This window comes from Miscanthus floridulus, unplaced genomic scaffold (assembly GCF_019320115.1).
Source record: "Miscanthus floridulus cultivar M001 unplaced genomic scaffold, ASM1932011v1 fs_708_3, whole genome shotgun sequence".
Taxonomy (NCBI): Eukaryota; Viridiplantae; Streptophyta; class Magnoliopsida; order Poales; family Poaceae; genus Miscanthus; species Miscanthus floridulus.
The window spans coordinates 16,646-21,775 of NW_027097143.1; the positions used below are offsets into that span (position 1 = coordinate 16,646).

Here is a 5,130-nt window from a genome sequence, read left to right on the forward strand (position 1 = left end):
ATGGAGCAGGGTTGTTATTCTACGAAGAAACCTTGCATAAACTAGATACAAAAAAATGGAGTGTTTTTAAGATTGACTTTGATAAAAACATATGACAAAGCAGATGGGATTTCATACAACAAACACTTAGAATGAAAGATTTGACCCTACTTGGTGCAGGTGGATTCAATCTTTTGTTCAAGTGGGAATGTAGGAATAAAGAATAACGACCAATTGGGAGTTTACTTCCGGTAAAAAAGGACGTAGACTTCCACAAGGTGACTCACTCTCACCAGTACTATTTATAGTGGTGTATATGTTGACGATCATCATGGCGATGGCATAGAAGAAATACTATTTAGTAAAATATAGAGTATTACAAATCTCTTTTTTGTTTGCAAAATGACCGGCATAGAAGAAATACCATTTAGTAAAATAGAAAATCTTGCGCCAACCTGAAAGATCAAGGTGGCCTATGAGTACAAAACATCGATATTCAGAATAAGTGCCTTTGAGTATGTGGCTATTTAAGCTATGCAATGAGGATGGTGTTTGGCAGGAGTTCAAAAACCTTGACTCAAGTGAACTAAAGAGCGGGGCTCACACTTTTGGATGAGCCTTATATATAGGGGTTAAAGAACAATTCCTACACCTAGGAAAGTTCAAGCTATCTAGCAGAAATCAAATTAGGGCGACCGCTTTCTGAAATTACAACACTTAAATCTATCTAATATTTTAAGACGTAACCTACTATAGCGGTCATCCTAAGTATGAACCCAATTAATGTATCTTTTACAAGTATAAAGGCTTAGCTTGGTGTGTTGTTAACGTAGTTTTTGCCTTTTTTGGTATTCCTTCACCAAAGAACATTAACCATCTATTTTTACTGAAATTTCATAAAAATAAGAAAAGAAACAAAAAGGAGTTGTTGTTTTATTGATATGAGTTGTTTCTCTTTGTCGAAAAATTTGCCCCATATGGAAGGAGATAGTTTTTATAACTGCCATCCAAATTTTATTTTGCTTGTGTTATTCAGAGAAACACATTGATTTAGCTTGTTGTGTTGTTGTCTCTGTTGGAGCATATAGAGATAACAACGGAGTTTTGGTGTATGCATGCCAAATCCTGGAATCTAGAGCTATCTAGTTCTTCGTATTCATGGATGGTCATTTATTTTTCGGGTAGGCCAGTAATGTTGGGTGCTAGTTTTTCATATACTTTGGGTGCTTGTAATAATAGACCTAATGCTTAATTTATGAAGAGTAAATTGCACGGCCGGTCCTTAAAGTATTGGACTGATTTCGTCTGGGTCCCCAAACTTTGAAATCACACTCTTGGCTCCTCAATCTACTTAATTCGGTCTATGTAGGTTCTAAACAGCCCAGGCGGTGTCAAGCAGTCGACGTGGCTTTCCATGTACGTAGGTGAGGCACGTGAGGCACACGTGACCCTCGGGCAGCTACTGGATAGCCACGTAGTTGCACACACATGGATGGGTGCCAATGCCGCCGCTGGCGGTTTGCTTGCTTGCACGCGCACCGTACGTGCTAGCTGATAATCGTTGTGCCGTCGTTGGCATATATGCACGTAGAGGGGTACTGCTAGGCGCGCACGGCGGAGCGGCAGGCGTCGTGGATGCGGGAGCAGTACCTGCGGGCGGTGCTCCAACAGGACGTGGAGTACTTCGACCTCAAGGTGGGGTCCATGTCGGAGGTGATCACCAGCGTCTCCAACGACAGCCTCGTGGTGCAGGACGTGCTGAGCGAGAAGGTGCCCAACTTCGTGATGAACTGCTCCATGTTCCTAGGCAGCTACGTCGTCGGGTTCGCGCTGCTGTGGCACCTCACGCTAGTGGCGCTGCCGTCCATGCTGCTGCTCATCATCCCCGGGTTCATGTATGGCCGCATCCTCATCGGCCTTGCACGCCGGATCAGGGAGCAGTACACCTGCCCCGGTGCCATCGCCGAGCAGGCCGTCTCGTCCGTGCGCACCGTCTACTCGTTAGTAGCCGAGCGCGCCACCATGGCGCAGTTCTCCGCTGCACTCGAGGAGTCGACGAGGCTCGGGATCAAGCAGGGACTCACCAAGGGCGTCGCCATCGGCAGCAACGCATCACCTTCACCATCTGGGCGTTCAGCGTCGTGAAAATTCTGCATTTTAGTCCTTTTTAAAAACATATTTTATAGGTAGACTCTCCGCGAAACTTTTTCAAAAAATAGACCAAAGCTCGGAGTGCAATGATACTACGCCCAGTTATGTGGCTCGACGTGCTACGATTGAACGCTAAACTTGCCACGTAAGCGCCAACGTGTCGATCCGGCCCGAAGCTCGGCGTTTAATCATTTAACGCCGAGGTTAGGCACGTCGGCGTTTAATGAGTTCACGCCAAGGTATGGTGTTGCTACAGTACAAGCTAATAGCCCAAGTGCATGATGTATTTGTCCATTCAATGTCTTTTGAGGATCCATAAAAAATAAATATAAATCCCCTTGACATGAGATCAATTCTATTAGAACCATAAGGTTATCCTCTACGTGACAAAAATACATGGATTTTTGATAGAATGTTTGCCAAGATTTCTAGAGAATCAAACAGGTTTGGTTATGGTACTTTTGTCTACGGGGTATCCTTGTATCCTTTTCTAAATTTGGTTTGCTTTTTGACCGTATGGTTGCTAACAGTTGATTAAGATCATATAGTGCACCTAAGTCTATTGTGATTAGTAATCTGTAAGTTGCGAGCATTGGTTCGGTCATGTTTAACTTGGTTGCAGTGAATCAAATCAAAGGGCTATACATACATAATTATTAATAGGAACGGAAAAGTCAGGTTGGCGTCTTTCTTTGTTTTGATATAGTCATGTTACTCTTGTGAACATTAACCTTAGTTGCGGCTGCTTCCTTGGGCATGATCAAAGTTATTATGTTTCAGCCTTTCAGGTAGTTGTAGTTGCTGGTCCGAAATTGCTTCCAATTTGGCTAAAACAATATGCTGACAGAGCTTGCAAACTTTTATTACTACTAGGAACAATATTGCCCTCGGGATGTTCTCTATACAGCACTTATGGGTAAAGATCTGCTTACATGAAGAATGAATTCATCTGTAGTTCACCTGATTCATTGTGCCTGATGCGACTTCGATCGGATTTTCTTTTCCATATTTTGAAACAAAGAATGGAACATGATAGCAATTTAGGCTTGGTTGCACCCTGTACTTGCAACGGGGCACTTAATTTTATTACTTCGTGTTTAACTAAGCTTTTCACATCTCAATTGCTCTTCATACTAACTATTTAGAATTGTATCAACAGGGGAACTAGAAGCAAGGCGTCCATGGCAAGGGTTGTTCGGAGCAAAATAATAACCGAGCAGAAGAAAACTTAGTTCTAAATTTAAGAAAACTCATTAGTTCTAATTTTTTTGTACAAAAACCTTGGGCACTTTTGTTACTTTGCTAAAATAATAACTCTTTGCATTTGGATGTTTAAGTGCAACTAATCACCCTTGGCTTCACAGGGCGAATGTTTTAATATGAACATCTTATTGGTTAATTTCATTTCCTGCATTTGACTGTTCATGTGCTATGCTGCACCTTACTACTCCTAGCTTTCAACATCCGAGCTCATCACTGCATTTTGGAAATATATTTATCTCACCAGCCAAGGCACAACACAACATCAAGGCTAGCCCAGATACATGACACTTCCATGTGTGTATTCTTTTATTTTACTTGCTTCTATTTCGCACCACCAAAAAAATGACTTGCCAAGTCCAACTATTTATACAAGCGTGGGTGCGCTCCCAATTAACACTGGCATTCACAAAAAAATATTTGTATAAATATTGGCAAACAATTTATCAATCCATGTATTTTTGTCCCGTGGAGGGTAACCTTATGGTTATATTGAAAATGATCTCATGTCAAGGGGACTTATATTTATTTTTTATGGATCCTCAAAAGATATTGAATGGACAAATACATCATACACTTGGGCTATTAGCTTGTACTGTAACAACACCATACCTTGGCGTGAACTCATTAAACGCCGACGTGCCTAACCTCGGCGTTAAATGATTAAACGCCGAGCTTCGGGCCGGATCGACACGTTGGCGCTTACGTGGCAAGTTTAGCGTTCAATCGTAGCACGTCGAGCCACATATCTGGACGTAGTATCATTGCACGCCGAGCTTTGGTCTATTTTTTGAAAAAGTTTCACGGAGGGTCTACCTATAAAATATGTTTTTAAAAAGGACTAAAATGCAGAATTTTCACTTCAGCGTCTGGTATGGTAGCCGCCTTGTCATGTACCATGGATACCAGGGCGGCAACTTCTTCGCCGTCTCCGCTGCCATTGTCATCGGTGGCCTGTACGTGACCATGATTTTATCATCAGTCTGCTCTGCTGCATGTTACTCCTAGTCCTAGATGATGATGTGATGGCGGTGCCATTAACGAAACCATGTAGAGCTCTAGGGTCTAGGCTGTCGAACGTCAAGTACTTCTCCGAGGCGAGCTCGGCGACTGAGAGGGTCTAGGAGGTGATCCAGCAGGTGCCCTAGATAGACTCGGAGAGCAGCGCTGGCGATGAGCTGGCCAACGTCGCCGGGGAGGTGGAATTCAAGAACATGGAGTTCTGCTACCCGTCGCGCCCAGAGACCCCGATCTTCGTGAGCTTCAACCTGCGCATGCCGGTAGGGCACACGGTGGCGCTGGTGGGCAGCAGTGGGTCTAGGAAGTCAACGGTGATCGCGCTGCTGGAGCGGTTTTATGACCCGACGCCCAGGGAGGTGACCCTGGACGGCGTGGACATCCGGCGGCTGTGGCTCAAGTGGCTGTGTGCGCAGATGGGGCTTGTTAGCCAGGAGCTGGCGCTGTTCGCAACGTCGATCCGGGAGAACATCCTGTTCGGCAAGGAGGACGCCATGGAGGAGGAGGTCGTCGCGGCGGCGAAGGCAGCCAACACCCACAACTTCATCTCCTAGTTGTCGCAGGGCTGTGACACGCAGGCAAGCTATTTACCACATCACTTTTGCAACTGTCGTATGCATGCAGTCGTTTGGTTCGCTAAGCTTAGCTACCAAGGGTCACGTGTGCCTCACGTGCCTCTCCTGCGTACGTGGACAACCACATCGACTGCTTGACACCGCCTAG

The 5,130-nt window shown here is 44.7% G+C and overlaps 1 pseudogene; it reads left to right on the plus strand.

Annotated features, from left to right (window-relative positions):
- The first annotated feature begins 1,560 nt into the window (after window positions 1-1,560).
- On the plus strand, window positions 1,561-5,130 carry LOC136532778 (putative multidrug resistance protein; annotated as a pseudogene).